At 39.1% G+C, this 17,262-nt stretch overlaps 1 pseudogene across 1 annotated transcript; it reads left to right on the forward strand.

The window, feature by feature from the left end:
• Window positions 1-14,514: 14,514 nt before the first annotated feature.
• On the forward strand, window positions 14,515-16,885 carry LOC149836300 (pyridoxal reductase, chloroplastic-like; annotated as a pseudogene). The gene is made up of 5 exons (XR_016432690.1): window positions 14,515-14,552; window positions 14,773-14,858; window positions 14,975-15,122; window positions 15,233-15,325; window positions 16,518-16,885. The product of XR_016432690.1 is annotated as a pyridoxal reductase, chloroplastic-like (transcript).
• The last annotated feature ends 377 nt before the right edge of the window (window positions 16,886-17,262 follow it).

Below are 17,262 nucleotides of genomic sequence, written 5' to 3' on the forward strand. Positions count from 1 at the left end.
ATCTAGAGTCAAGATTGTTCGCACTGATAATGCTCTCGAGTTTAAATCAAAAGGTCTGTTACAATTTTACCAAGATAATGACATCCAACCCTAAACTTCCTGTGCCTATTTATCTCAACAAAATGGGGTGGCTGAGCGAAAACATCGTCACCTACTTGATGTTGCCAGGACCATTATGATTCAATCCAATGTTCCTGCGTTATACTGGGGTGATGCAATTACAACTGCTTGCTATCTGATCAACCACATGCCTTCATCTTCTGTGGGTGCTCAAATTCCAATTCATATCCTAAAACCCAATACCCCCCTCTTCTCTCTCTCGCCCAAAGTATTTGGATGTGTTTGTTTTGTACACAAACTTGGCCCTGACCGTGATAAATTAGCTGCTCAAGCTACAAAATGCATATTTATAGGTTATCCCAAAAATCAAAAGGGATATCGATGTTATGATCCTACTTCTCGCCGAGAGTATGTCAGTGCAGATGTATCTTTCTTGGAATCGACTCCATATTACTCTAGTACCGGTTCCCCGCTGCAGGTTGATCCAGCTGAGTCTTGTCCATTACCTATACCTCCTTTTCCTTTGGAATCCGTGCCCTCATTCTCGAATCAAACTTCATCCTTTTCCAGATTTCATAATCCTCCATTGGTATATGTGCGTAGAGATCCACCTCCGCAAGTGCCTTCATCTTCTTCTTCTTCTGAGGTAAGTTCTACTGACAATAGTGATCTTCATGATGATGATAACATGCCTATTGCTCTACGAAAGGGGACACAACAATGTACCTTATATCCCATATCTCATTTTGTCTCTGATGCTAGAATTGAAAATCAGATGAAATCTTTTATTTCAGCCTTATCTGCTGAAACTATTCCTCTGAACTATCAGCAGGCAGAGCTTGATACTCGCTGGAAGCTGGCTATGCAAGAAGAATTGGATGCTTTAATATCTCAGCATACATGGGATCTAGTTGATTCCCCAGCAGATGCTGACATTGTTGGATGTAAATGGGTATATACCATAAAGTACAAATCTGATGGTTCTATTAAAAGGTACAAGGCCAGATTAGTAGCCAAAGGGTATACTCAGACATATGGTATTGATTTCTTTGAAACTTTTTCTCCTGTTGCACGGATGGGTACCATTCGTCTTGTTCTTTCAGTAGCTGTTCAACATGGTTGGAGCTTGTACCAATTAGATGTGAAAAATGCATTTCTATATGGGGACTTATCTGAGACCGTTTACATGCAACAACCTCCAGGATTCGAGGTTGAGGGGGAGTGTCAGAAGGTGTGTAGATTGAAAAAGGCGATTTATGGCTTGAAACAAAGTCCTCGTGCATGGTTTCAAAAGTTGTTTGAAGTGATGTCACGCTTTGGCTTTAATAGGTCAGCAACAAATCATACACTATTAATAAAGAAAACTAGCTCTGGCATAGTTGTTATGGCGGTATATGTAGATGACATCATTCTTATAGGAGATGATGTGAAAGCTATTGAAGCCACAAAGGCTCATCTTCAAAAACACTTTGTTACAAAAGACCTTGGTTCACTCAGGTATTTTCTGTGTATAGAAGTTGCCAGGAGCCGTGAAGGGATGGTTTTGTCTCAACGGAAGTATGTTCTTGACTTATTAAAGGAAACGAGAATGTTGGGAGCTAAACCAACAAATATTCCCATGGACCATAAAGTTCAGTTGTCTGAAGAAGGGTCAAAACTGGTTGATAGCAAAAGCTAGCGCTCCCTAGTAGGGAAACTACTGTATGTAACTGTGACTAGGCCGAATATTGCTTTAGCAGTAAGCAAAGTTAGTCAGTTTATGGACAAACCAACTGAGGTACACTGGAATGCAGCTATTATGATTCTCAGATATCTAAAATCTTCTCCTGGAAAGGGGTTATTGTTCAGGAAAGGTGGAACTCTGGAGATAGTGGCCTATTCTGATGCTGACTATGCAGGATTTGTAGTGGATAGAAAATCTACCACAGGATTCTGTGTGTTCCTGGGAGACAACTTGATCTCTTGAAGAAGTAAGAAACAAAATGTGGTTTCTAGGTCGAGTGCAGAATCAGAATATCGGGCTATGGCCCAAACAACTGCTGAATTGATGTGGGTTTCTACTGTTCTTCTTGATCTTCAGGTGAAGGTTTCCTCTCCCATGACCATGATGTGCGATAACAAAGTTGCAACATATATAGCGAACAATCCTGTATTTCATGAGAGAACAAAGCACATTGAGGTTGATTGCCACTATGTAAGGGATATGGTTCAAGTTGGTCATATCACTACCAAATTTCTAAAGTCGGAAGACCAAGTTGCAGATATGTTTACAAAACCTCTTGCTAGACCAAATTTCTCAAAATGTTGTGACAAGCTGAGCATGATTGATATCTATGCTCCAGCTTGAGGGAGAGTGTTGAGAATAGGTGGTTTTAAGTGAAGTCCTTTTATATTAGATGCTATTTGTATTTTTGCTTTTATAATGGGGCTTGATTATAATTATGCTTTTAAGCCTCTCTCTATTTAACATAGAGAGAGGCCCTAATAACAATATCGAGTTCTCTTTTTCTTGTGCAGCCGTCTCTCTCTCTCTTCTCTCTCTATCTAGGGCTCGGTGCATCTTCTACAGTAACAATTTACACTCTTATTTAAAAAAAAATTCACTCTATGATGTAATTGTAAGTTATCTTGGTGATTCTATGTGTTTGTTTTTGAGATTTTCTGAATTGGGTACCTGCATATTCTCAATTTGGTTTATAGTTCTTGCTCCTATGCCCACACCCACTGTTTCTTCTCTCACATCCCTTTTTTTTCTCTCTCTCTCTCTTGCAATCGCCGTGCATTATATAAACCAGCACTTTTTCCTAGATGGGTAGGTAGGAAAACATCCATATTTGCACTCTTATTTGAAAAAAATTCCACTTTATGATGTAATTCTTAGTTATGTTGGTGATTCTGTCTGTTTTTTGGGATTTTCTGAATTGGGTGTCTACATATTCTCAATTTGGTTTGCAGTTCTTGCTCCTATAAGTGTGTTGATTCAAACACAACATTTGTTGTTTGCTTGAGAAGCTTCTCCATCGTTCATTTTGGTGTTCCTACCCGAATCATATTAGGGTGTTGTGGGTGTCTTGAATTTTGGACCCACTGGAAAATAATTTGGTGACCATACAATGGGTGTTTTCAATGAGGTTTACGGTGGTAGCGGAGGGATTGGGCCGTTAGGCTTGAGATTGGAGCCACTACAAACCTCTCCGAGGGTGCGGGGGCTCCTGTCTAGTTTTGTAGTTTTTCCTTTTGTACCGGCTAGGGTTTTATGCCCTTTGTCATATGTATAATCACATCTTTCTGGGAGTTGGGTATGAGAGTTTGGGGTTTTGAGAGCTTTGTATCTTGCCATTGTATTTCCTCATATCTTGCTAGTGGATTTTTCCACCTCCTTCGCCCGTGGACGAAGGCCTGAGTACTCTTCTCCTATTTCTTCTTCTCTTTATCTTGTGGTTTGCTTCGTTTTGGTTGTGGTTTTCCATAAGAGGCTTGTTTTTTTTTTTTCAGGTGAAAATTGGTCCATTGTCTGTTTCTCCTATGGGATTTGGAACTTGGGCGTGGGGTAACCAGCTTCTTTGGGGTTATCAAGAAGCAATGGATCAGGGACTGCAAGATACGTTTGATTTGGCGATTAGTAAAGGGATAAATCTTATTGACACGGTGGATTGTTATGGAACTGGCAGGCTTAATGGGAAAAGTGAAAAGCTTCTAGGTAGATTTATTAAAGGTCAGTCACCAACTCATTCTTGTATATTTTTCACTCTTTACATTTTCTGACTTATGCAGTGCAGTGTCTAACTGTGGTTCAAGTGAGGATTGCTTGAGTCATTTTTTTTTTTGGTTTTATCATGCGATGCCGCAAATGCATAGGCATTGCTGGATTGGCTATTGTTCTATTTGCAACTTTAAATATACTGAAATAGCAATGGTGTAAGCACGTCTATCTGTGTTTTGATTTCTCCACTTTAGATTATTGTTTCTTTAAGTTGAACTATGAAAGCATATTACTCCTTGGCTTAACAATGGGTCTAATAATCTCCACTCATGTTGTATTCCTGTGCTTGTGCCATTTACTGTACTGTAACTTACTCTGCAATTGCATTGTGTCTGTTACTGGAGCTGAGGTTGCTATCACTGCTGTTGCAAATGATTTCATCAATGACGGATTGTTCATGATTTTACAGCAAGAAACATGATGAAAAAGAAGCAAAATGTACTTTTCCAGATTTTGATAGGAACATAATAAAAGCTTGAAGTTATATATGGAAATTAGTCCATATAAGCTAAATTTCAAAAAACACTACATTTCTCCAACTATTGAGATTAAACAATTTCCCGAACTATCTTTTCTCATCCTGCCATGTCCTATATCCTGATTTTTATACTAAATAAATATAGGCTTATTCTGGAATATGACTACTCAAACTAAATTATCTCTATGTCCGTAGCAGGTGCCCCTTAGACTCCTTCAGTATGTGTTTGCAGCAACTTGAGAAAACATGACCAAGGAATCAAACTGGAAGGGGAGCAAGGAGACTTGGGCATGAACCCTAATTTTCCTTATGGAATTAAAAAGGGGGTGGGGGGTGGTGAGATGCTTGTTTCCAGAGTTACCGGAAGCGTCACATGGAGTAGGGAAGCGTGCTTCCCCGAAGTGCGTTTCAGAAGCGCGAAACGTTGCGCTTCCAAAACGCGTTAGGAAGCACAAAAAAAAATTGGGAAGCAGGGGAAGCACACTTCCCATTTTGGGGAAGCTCACTTCACTCTTTTTTTCATTTTTTTAATGTTTTTATTTTATTTTTTATTTTTTTTCTCTTTTTTTGTTTCCTCCTCGCTTCTTAGGCCGCTTTCGGTTTGCTCCCTAGGTCGGTTCCGAGACAATTCCTGGTTTGCTTCTAAGTCGTCCTACGCTTCCCGCTTCCTAAAATTTTGAAAGTGCCTTGCTTCCCGCTTCCTAAAATTTTGAAAGTGCCTCGGTTCCCGCTTCCTGTATCGCTTCTCGCTCCCGTTTCCTCGACTGGCAACTCTGCTTGTTTCCACTGAAATTATATGGAAGAACAAAAGATCATGGAAGTTAGAGATTGCTACTTATGAAAAAAGGATAAAGAACTAGAGTTTACTGGATAGATATTTCAAAGCTGCCTATCAATAGCTGACTAACACTTCCTGCTCATTAGTTCATGTTTGGCTAAGTACTTGTTCTTGAAAATTGTGAGGGTACATCCAAAATTTATTGCAAAATTGGTGTTCAATCGGTGTTTGCACCACCAAGATAAGATTGAACAAGCTGAGAAAACTGCTAGTCATAAGCATGCTCATCTGTGTGTAACTCAATTCACTTTGTGAGTAAGCCTGAAAATGCAGCCCATCTGAATAAATAAAGCTCATGCATTGATACCACAATAATATGCTCATCTTCAATTCAGAGCAAATACAAAAGAGGTGCATGGTAATGTTGTACCGCTAACTATGTAGGCACCATTTCTCAAACGTCTCAGGAAACCATAATTTACAGTCACTTGAGAAGAACTCACTCCATAATGACATGGTAATGGCAAGGGAAATGGACACACAAGTTCTTCCATCTCTCTAAAATGACTAGAAAACTTTCGCTTTGATGTCTTGGATATAAAATTGATCATACACAATTTTTTAAAATCCCCTATCTCCCCCCATAAAGACACAAACTAGAGGTCCCTAAAAGGGAATAAAGAAAACCAATGGGCAGATCATGCTACAACAATCATGGTCTTTCTTTGGTAAAGCTCACTCTCGATTAAGGTAAATAAAATATGGATGAGTATTGAGACCTAACTAGAAAAAAGTTAACAATGCATGCGTAATATACTACTATACATGATAAACAAGAGAAAACAAAGCTGTTATTTTTTTTCTTGCTCTAACCATTCATTGCTCAATTTAGTGGCTTGTATGCTTCAGGTCCAAAGGGCGCAAAGGAAAATATTGTTATTGCTGCTAAATTTGCTGCATATCCTTGGCGGCTTACTGCTGGGCAATTTGTGGATGCTTGCAAGCTATGTCACAGGGACTCGGCCAACCGGGTGCCGTACCTGTGTTGACGCGACGCGAGTGCGCGTGTGGGTGTGGCACTCGGTGCGGTCAACCGGACCCTGGGTGCGGTCAACGCACCTAGAGTCATTTGTGTCCAATTTTTTGACAAAAAATTGCCCGATGAAAAGGGCTTAGGGGAGGAGGATTAGGGCAAATTTTTTTGCCCTAATTTTCCTCCTGCCCGAGTTTTTCTCCCGACGCCGACGCCTTCCGACCTCTCCTCCTCACTCCTCAAGTACTCGCTCTCTCTCTTCTCTCTCACTTGCTCTCTCTCTCACTCTCTCTCCGTCACTCTCACTGCCTCTCTTCTCTTTGTCTCTCTCACTCACTCTCTCTCTCTCTCACTCTCATTCGCTCTCCGTCTCTCACTCTCACTGTCTCTTCTCTCTGTCTCTCACTCTCACTCGACCTCTGTCTCTCACTCTCACTCGCTCTCCGTCACTTCCGTGATTATGTGTGCAGTGATTTTCTGCATAAAACACAAACATAGAAAATCATTATGCGTGCAGCGATTTTTTGGCTTGCAAAATAGGTTTAGAGTTTAAATACTGTTTGCAGTATTAAAATGATGTAATTTTTCTGTAAACCAGTTAGCTTGAATTTGGCTCAATAGGTCTAGAGTTCAAATGCTATTACTTTCAGTTTTGAAACAAAAATAGTGGTCTCTCTTCATTTTGGAAAAGAAAAACAAGTCTTATTTATCTCATTTAGCTCAAGCTCGACTCAACTAGCTACAAAAAATGAACTAAACTTGAACACCTCATGTTGAAAATGTTTTGGATGGTTACTGTTGTTAACTGTTAAAACTTCAAAATTTTATATATATATATATATATATATATATATATATATATATATATATATATATATATATATATAATTTTTTATATTTTTGCCCTCCCGCACCCCCACACCCAAGGTTTTTTAAAGTGCCGCACCCGCACCCATGTGACATAGCTTGCAAGTTTGCAATTTCGTTTTGCCTTTTTAATGCCCTTATGTTTGTATCTTTGTATTTCACTACCATTTTGCACAATTCAAGAGTTTTAGACTTTAGCAGGGTTTCTATGTAATTTGGCGTGCATAAAATATTCATCTTGAACATATTTTTATGATTATTTTCCTATTCAATTATCATGTTTTGTTTCATAATAAGTTCCAAAGAATTTCTAAATGCCTTGAGATACATGACACATAGACATATGCAATGGCTGCACAGGTCTTCTTTAGAACGACTGCAAATTGAGCAGATTGGAATAGGGCAATTGCATTGGTCAACTGCAAACTATGCTCCTTTCCAGGGGTTAGCTCTTTGGGATGGTCTAGTAGCAATGTATGAGAAGGTTGCTGTCCCTATTTCTATTCATTCAGGGTCTGAACTGTTTTTGGGTTGAATGTTTCTTAAAGTGGTGATTATCTCAACATTGCAAAAGTCCTTATGCTATGGTTTGATTTTATATTGTCCAAGTCTTCTCTTTTATCATATATGTCTACCAGATGTTAGCTTGCTCAGGCACCTGAATTATGCATGCATATGAGAAAACATCAATAAGTTGTATATTTCCACCAAAGTTGCAGATATTAATTCCATCATTGTGTTGTACATTCAAGTTGTTCATGGTGTCATTTGAGTGCCAAAGTATAATTATAATCTTTAGTTTGGCAATGCATGGGTATGCTCGCTTGGATAGTTATAATGCTTAAAAGGACTGGCAGCATTTTCAAATGCCAGGTTTCTCTTTTGAGATATGTGCCTTATATTACATATTTCCTAGCTGTTTTTTCAGCTTTTCACAATTGTTTTTACACTCGTATATATTTCAATAACTTCATTTTCCTATTCTATGAACATAGATGTGTTCATAACTTACAAAATTTTGTGGATTGCTTGGGAGAGCGAACATTTTAGAGGAGGTTTCATGTAAACCTCCTTATCCACATTTTCATATTAAACATATTATCTTTATTCCTTTAATTTGAAGTCGAGCCACGAGTAGGCACCAGCGACAACGATAGCAATAATATTTGCAAGTGTTTCAACAAGATAAAGTGTAATCATAGAATTTGGCATAATTATTGGCAATCTATGTCACATAGGTGCAGGTGTGACAAGGCAATCTCAAAAAACTTGGGTGCGGGGATATGCATTATATATATATATATATTACGGGACTTGGTTAGGGTTAATTGAAACCACTTTCAGACAGAAATGGACCTTAGTGCGGCTGACTTCACTTGACACAAAGGAAGCCGTGTCCAAGTGTCGCACCCGCATCAGTGTGGGCGATTGCTGTGTTAGAAGTATCCACGTTACATCATTGGCAATTCATAGGGATTTATACCAGGTGATGCTATCATCCAGCTTAATCTTTATGTTGAAGATTCATTCACAACTAATAGCAGTCTTACCTTCTTGTAAGAAACATGTCCTGACTATACGTATTATGGTAAGACAGATATATTTTTTGGAGATGATCTATTGCTAGACTGGATGTTGAGATGCCTTGTCATATGTGGCTTATGCCAGGAATGGAAAGCCATAAGAAAAACGCCATGTTGAGAACTAAGAGACTATGAAACAAAAGGAAAGAACAAAAGGAGCATCATGATATAAGAATAGTAGGGTACTCCATCACATCAAGAAGCTGTGGCTCTAAAATGAAGGATATGAAGCTAACATCCAAATCCTTTCCAAATCTGGGGCAACCATTGAATTGATTAGGTGTATGGACCTGTGTCAATGACGCAATTGCCTAGCTGTCATATCAGATTTAGTTATCCTGTCAATTTCCTTATAACATTAATCCTTTCAGGTCACAGTAACCAATAACAATTTAAAGCTTTTTCCTATTTCTAGTAGATGTTACTTGACGCTGTATGACAGAACAAACCATTTTCATCATAAACTGGCAGTTAAAGCTCTAATGATAATCTTTAATATATTCATTAATCTGTTTTTCTTTGCAGAAATTTTCAGTGGGAATCTTGTAATATGTGTGATGCTGTTAAGCAACTAAGTTATAGGATGGAAATCTTGTGAGAGGTCACGCACCAGCGTTCAGCCACTGCAGAAGAGAAAGAAAGTTGAGAGAAAGAGGGGCGGCAATGAGAGGTATGATTCCTATGTTGAATCGTGCCCTATATTCCACAATATATATATATATATATATATATATATATATATATATATATATATATATATATATATATATATATATGTTACAAGTTGGATCGGGTCTGTGTTACATTAGCCCAGACTCGATAACATCAAATCATGTTATAGGTTACATAAAAGGTCCAGATTCAGACCCAGACCCGTAAACAATATACATTCTCAATACCCTCTCTTAAGTTGTGCATGATCTTGCACCATGTACAACTTGTTCTTTAAGAACCAAAAACGTATACTGGTAAGGCCTTTAGTAAACAAATCTGCCACTTGATCAACTGTGGGAATGTAGGCTGGTTTAACTTCTTTATCTTCTATCTTTTGCCGAATGAAGTGTTGATCAATCTCTATATGCTTGGTGCGACTGTGGTGAATGGGATTGAAGGCAATCTGGATAGCACTCTTATTGTCACATAAGAGCGTGGTGGGTAAAATAGATTCTCCGACCTCAGTCAAAAGATGCCTCAGCCATGTAGCCTCTGTTGTAGCAACTGTCATAGATCGATACTCAACTTCAGTACTGGATCGTGCAACTGCATGTTTTTTGCTATTCCATGCAATCAAATTTCCATCAAGAAAGGCACAATATCCTGAAACCGATCGCTTGTCATCTGGATCTCCAGCCCAATCTGCATCTGTATATACATCGAGTCGATGTTGATGTCGTTCCCCTTTGGATTTGGACTGATGACAAACTAGGCCATCCCCAAGAGTTCCTTTTAAGTATTGAAGGATTCTCTTAGCTGCATTCATATGCTCTGTTCGCGGGTCATGCATGAATTGAGAGTCTTAATTCACTGCATACACAATGTCTGGTCTAGTGAAAGTGAGATATTGAAGCATACCCACAAGACTGCGATATTGCCTGGGATCTCCATATGCCTCCCCATCCTGGGAGCTGAGCTTATGGTTTAGTACACTAGGAGTGGATATTGGTTTGCAATCTAGCATGCCTGCCTTATCTAATAAGTCCAAAGTATATTTGTGTTGGGTTAATGAAAGAGATACATCCTGCTGATCCACCTCAACCCCCAAGAAATAACGCAAGACCCCCAAATCTTTCATCTTAAACTGTCGGCTCAGTAAGTCCTTAGTAGCTTCTATGTGTTTATCAGAATTCTCAGTAATGATAATATCATCCACATATATAAGAATCAAAGTGCGTACCTGACGATCTCGGAAAATGAATAGTGAATGATCAAGGTGAGATCGAATAAATCCATGTCGTTGAACTTCAAGGGAGAAACTATCAAACCATGAACGAGAGTCCTGCTTTAACCCATAGATGGCTCTTTGTAACTTGCAAACATGTGTGTTGTGGCTATATTCTGCGTAACCAAGGGGTTGCTTCATATACACGTCTTCTTTCAGGCTGCCATGCAAAAATGTATTTTTGACATCAAGCTGACTGAGAGTCCATCCATACTGAATTGACAAAGACAAGATTAGTCGAATAGTTCCCATTTTGACCAAAAGACTAAATGTCTCATCATAATCTTGCCCGTATTCTTGAGTGAAACTTTTTGCTACTAGCCTCGTCTTGTAGCGTTCAATGGATCCATTAAGTTTATACTTTATCTTATAGACCCATTTAGACTCTACAACATTTTTGTTTGATGGTTTAGAAACAATCTCCCAAGTCCCACACTCATGCAAAGCTTCTATTTTCTCATTCATAGCCTCAACCCATTTGATTGACATAGACGCTTGCGGGAAACTGATGGGTTCATCTTGCTTTGCAATTTGAGAGATGAACAACTGTAAGTCTATAGAGAAGTTGTCATAACTGACCCATTTTTCAATAGGATGAATTCTCTCAGACCTCCTAGGCTGCACAATAAGTCACTGAGCATTGTCTTTGTTTCGCCACACATAGATAGCCCCTTGAAACTTTGTAACATCTGAAACGACGGGCATAGTAGTATCCTGCGTATTTGGCGACTCTTCCCTTTGTGGATGCATGCCTGTCTCATTCCGTTCAGTGGGTAATGTATCACATGAGGAAGCGTCATGTGTCTCCATTTGATCAAATTTCTCAGCGGCAAGCCATGACTGATAACCTTCAACGTCCTTGCTGTGTTCCTCCACTCCCTGTGCCCTCAGTATTGGTCTCATCAAATACAACATTTCGTGAAACTCTGATGCGACTAGTAGTAGGGTCATAGCAGCGATAACCTCTGTATTGATTAGTATATCCAACAAACTTACACCTGCATACCTTATCCTAGAACTTGTCACGTTGAGAACTGTCAATATGAACATAGCGTATACAACCAAACACTCTCAATTCATTATAGTTAGGGTGAACCCCAAAGAGTGTAAAATAAGGAGATTGATTCTCTAGCAATTTTATCGGCAGTCGATTTATGACATACACAACGGAATGAAAAGCTTTCATCCACAAGCTTAAAGGAATATGAGTGTCATGTAACATGCTCAATGCAGTTTCTACAATGTGTCAGTGTTTTCTTTTCGCCATACCATTTTGTTGTGATGTATGTGGACAAGATATTCGATGACTTATTCCATTATCTTGGAGAAATTCAGTAAATTTTTTTGATAAATACTCTCTCCCACCATAGTATTGGAAATATTGAATTTTAGATGAGAATTGATTACAAACTAAAGCATAAAATGAGCGAAAAAGCTTGAACACCTCAGATTTGTGTTTCATAAAATAAATCCAAGTGTATCTGAAATAACTATCGATGAATATAACATAATAACGGTTGCCGGATAAAGAAGATTGCGTGGCAGGTCCCCAAACATTAGAATAAACAATTTTAAAAGGCATAGAAGCTCTTTGATTTATTGAGTGAAACGGGAGAACAAGACTCTTACATAATTGGCAACTGGAACAAAGAGAAATATCAGACTCAACACTCAAACTAGACTGTGGACCAAGTCCTCCAGACACGAGTTTCTCAATAAATGAATGATTACAATGACCCAGACAACGATGCTAGATCTCTGGCTTATTACACTGAGATAGATTAAAACAATCTTTGAATGACATTGACTGTGAATTTGTTGAAGCATCACGAACATGAGGAGACTCCTTGAGGACATACATATTTCCTTGTCGTTCTCCTTTAACGAGCGTCTTCTTCATGAGAAGATCTTTGACACATACAGGAGTAAATTCGACAGGAGAATTAGTATCGTCGACAAGTTTAGAAATAGAAACAATATTTTTGATCTATCTCAGTGTAATAAACATCACCTGTCACATGTGCAGCAACCTCGAAATCAATGTACCAAGTTCCCTGCTCAGTCTGTTTGAAGTTCAACCCCGAAAGAGCAAAAATAAGGAGATTCTTCACATTCTCCTTTTCATCATCTTTAGAGCCTTCCCCTGCTTTTCCTCTAGTAGAAGATCCTGCACCATTAAATTTGTCTTTGTTTTGCGAATTATGTCAACAATTCGCTTTAATGTATCCCCTTTTATTACACTAAAAACATGTTGGTACATTTCTAGATTGCTGGTTCCCTTGAAACGAGTTAGGTAACATGGTGGGCATGGGAAGCAATCCACGACCTCCTTGATTGTTTCTTCCCTGTTCACGTCCTCCTCTAAAACCTCCACATCCTCGGCCTAGCACCATTCCTATGACATGTACATCATGATTGCTGGAATTCAGTGCCATCTCCTCACCTCTAATGGTAACCTCATACTGCAGTAGTTTTGCGCGTAGATCTTCAAAACTGGTCAATGAAGGAAGACATAGGAGAGAGGTTACCAGCATGTGGTAGTCAGATCCAAGATCATTCAGTGCCTGTTGAACTTTTTCTTTGTCAGGGATTTCGCTACCCACTATGGCTAGTTGATCTGTGATACAAGTATTATGTAACTGATAAATTCTCTTTCTTCAAGAGCTGCAATTCTCTCTTTAAATACAGAATCCTAGCCTCTGAAATCTGTGAGTAGGTCTGTGCCAATATCTGCCACAACTCCCTAGTTGAACATTCATCTGGAATGACCACTAATACCTCTTGGGAGAGAGTAAAGTTAATGTAGGCCACAACCGCCCAATCTTTTCTCCTCCATGTTACAAACTCTGGATTACGAACTAATCTGTTGGAAACCTCTCCTTTATCATCTCGCTCTTCCTGCAGGACAAACTCTGGTGGTGCATGAATTGTTCCATCGAGGTGTCTAGAGAGATCCAAACTTCTAATGAAAGGCAAAATTTGCCTCTTCCAGGTTAAGTAATTCGAGTTGTTCAACTTTTCAGATATGAGTTGGCCAAGAAAACTAGACGGAAGAGAAGGAGAATCCATGAGGAAACAGGGGTCGATGACACGAAAGACAATAAATAGAACACAACAACCCAAGGGAACACTCAGTCCAGCAATTTAATTACCCAGCAATACAATTCTCGCCCCCTTTTTTTTTTTAGGGTACGGGTACGGGTACAGGTACGGGTACGGGTACAGACAGTCTTGCTTTAGGCAGTCAGAATTAATCAGCAGTGTTCCCTTGCTCTTGAGAAACAGGTCAAATCTGGTCTGATTCTGATTTGTCCAGGTCTGCCGTTAATTGTCAAAAGTGGGGCAGACGCTAGGGCAGAACACACCCCTATCCAAGTCGTGTAAGCAGATCTTAATATATATATATATATATTTGTTTTTGGATCTCACGAGAATGATCAGAAATAATGTTGACGATAAATAAGAGGGAAATCGAATCCAATAAATGAAAGAAGCAAGAAAAAGGAGATCAGATCTGGCAAGAATTCAGATCTGTCGGCAATACCAGATCAGACGTTATGTGAACAGATTTCAATCTGTTTCAAATAGAATCGATCCTCAGATCTGGAAGCAACAAGGATTTACGTTAAGAAATAAGAGGAGATCTGATACGTGGGTCAGATCTGAAATCAAGACCTAGATAAGAGATTTAAAACGTCAGCTAAAAAAAAATAGATTTGAATGAAAGACAGATTTGAAGTCAACAGAAATCCGATTCAATCAGGAAAACAAAATTTAATTTTGGAGAAAAAGAAAGGATCACGGTATCACTGCAGAATAGAGATAGATGTTGAGGAGGGAGATAGAAACGAGAAGGAAGAGGATAAAAAGGAAATCACTATACCTGTTAGATTATTGGATCTCGCAGGACACACCTTCTGGAATCAGATTCGCACACTTGGGTGGTGATCAGACACGAACCCGCTCTGAAACCATGTGAGAGGTCACACACCAGCGTTCAGCCACTGCAGAAGAGAAAGAAAGTTGAGAGAAAGAGGGGCGGCAATGAGAGGTACGATTCCTGTGTTGAATCGTGCCCTATATTCCACTATATATATATATGTTACAAGTTGGATCGGGTCTGTGTTACATTAGCCCAGACCTGATAACATCAAATCATGTTACAGGTTACATAAAAGGTCCATACCCAGACCCAGACCCATAAACAATATACATTCTCAATAAATCTAAGATTATACTATGATATATCAAGCAGGGCTTATTACGTGCAGTTGGCGTCACCCATTATGGCCCAAAGCAACTCCTTAAGATTCATGACTATCTGAAGGTCCATGGTGTTCCACTATGCTCAGCTCAGGTACTTTCAGGTGTTATACTTAAAAGAAAACTTATCAGCCATATGATTTTGTGAGGACAAATACTGCTGTTTACACTAGGTTATGCATCTTATAGTTGTGCAAACTTGACTTTTAGGTGCAGTTTTCTTTATTGAGCATGGGAGATAGTCAAATGGAACTGAAAGACGTGATTCTCTTGGCATCTGCTTGATTTCATATTGTCCTCTTGGTCTGGGAATGCTTACTGGGAAGTATACAGCATCAAAGCTTCCTGCTGGACCAAGGTAATGCATGGTTCTCATTTTGTTTATCCTCATTGGGTGATTCTGTAGTACACTCTAGACAAGAACCAAAATCCTGTCCAAGGAGATACTGATCAGCCTACTCCCCACAGGGCTTTGCTTTTCAGGCCGATTCTTCCAGGATTGAGGCCTTTGCTTAGTGCACTAGAAGAAATTGCCAGAAGAGGGGTAGAACCATACCCTAGGTAATGTTTGTTTCAGCTTCCTCTTGCTAGCATCTTTGCCTGTTATTGGCACACTTAACAAAGCATTGGATGAGTTTGTGTTTTCATGAAGTGGTTAGTTTTACGATTTTTTTTAATATTTGGGTAATTTACATAAAGCTTGCCTATATCTATAAAGTACTATAAAAAATTTCAACGTTACCATAAGATGTTTAGAACTTTTTCTTTTCTAAAATTTTGTGAACTGCTCCCTGAGGACTCTGACCACTTGGACGGTTAGGTGTTTGGCAAAAGTAGAATCAGCTGGATCAGAATGGTTAGCCTGTGCATCACAGTCATGCCAGGATAATCAGCCAAGCTGCTTAAAAATGAACCTGGAATCATTAGATATAATCCGTCAAGACATAATAACATTGCCCACAATTGTGTAGACAAAGTAAATAATCTAACTATCGTTCTTAACCTTCTGATCATCTCCTATTGTACAGTCTGAACTTTATCAGGCAACTATAGTTTTGCTCTCTTCCTATTCTTCCCCTTGTCCAGAAGCTTAGTAGCTTGCAGCACAACTAGGGTGTAACATTTAATGGCAGTCACATTCAACACCTAGTGGCGTTTTGACTGCAAATTGTTTTGGTATTTATTGTTCATGTTGGGGGACGCGTAGACTGCTTATTTTGATTCTTATCTTGCCATGCATTTCATATTTACTAAGCTTGTTAAGAATGGTTCATCGTTTCCTGGTCTGAGTCACATGAGTTGGTTAGAAGTTACACCTGGTTGATGTTGATTAAACTTTGAACATGGCTGCTAAGCAAGTACACTCGTGTGCAATCTATGGCAAAAGACAAAAAATATGATACCATCTCCAAGGCATAGAAATCAAAACACTCGTGGAATATATGGAAAAAGAGAACAAATGTGATATCGTCTTCAAGGCATAGAGTTTCAAAATGTGAAGTATCCTTTTTTCTGCACAGTTCAAGAATGCAACATAAAATAGTGATTTGTGGTGCTTTACCATTCTGGTTCGGATCCAGAGTGCATAGCAGGGCACTTGGTTTTTTCTTTTTTGATTGTCAAGCTGGTTTCCATGGGATTTGAATCCGAGACCCGTCTGTTATTATAGTGTGACCTAACCATCCAGCCATCATTCAATCTTGCTTAGTTCTAGCAGAACTTAATATCAGTCCTTCGCTGCTCATGCTTGCAGGTTGCTGTAAATTGGTGCATCTGCAAAGGAACTGTTCCTATACCAGGGGTGAAATCAGTGAGTCAAGCGGAAGGTAATCTTGGTGCTCTTGGTTGGCGTCTCTCCTCAGATGAGATTTTTCAGTTGGAAGCTGCAGCACGGGAGTCACAAGGGAAGATGATCCAGAACATTTTCCAGACTAGGTGATATATATAGCTTGAGATGATCAGAATAATTTTTTGTATCATATTTGGTTACTGATGTTTCTGTTTCAGTATCAGAGCATCTCAAAATTGTCATGGCATCATGTTTTTGCTCCACTCTTTCATTTTTGTTTTTCTGTGCTCCATATTTATGGGAAATTTTATCATGGCCTTATTTTTGTTGGACCTGGTTCTTTTTGGTTTTCTTTTTTCATACCAAGTAGAGTATGCTTGCTCTTCTTTTGATGGTGAAATCCGTAAGGTTTCTTGATCCTGAGGAATTTGGATCCATAACTTTGGGCTTGATTAGAAGATTATACTTTGAATCCAACCGGTTTTGGACTCTGACACTGGACCTGTTACATGGCTGTTGTCACCTTGGTTGACGCACCCACTTCAATTCTGTGTTTGGATTCTAAAGCAAAAAAAGGTTGGGCCAGCACTGGACTGGACTTGGACTTGTTTTCCTTGCAATCCCGACTTAAACTTGAACTTGTTTTCCTTGGAATTCCCCATCTCAGTCCAAGCACAATGGTCCTGTATCAGCATCACATATGAAACCC

Source organism: Nuphar pumila, chromosome 6, assembly GCF_984573655.1.
Source record: "Nuphar pumila chromosome 6, dmNupPumi1.hap1.1, whole genome shotgun sequence".
Lineage (NCBI taxonomy): Eukaryota > Viridiplantae > Streptophyta > Magnoliopsida > Nymphaeales > Nymphaeaceae > Nuphar > Nuphar pumila.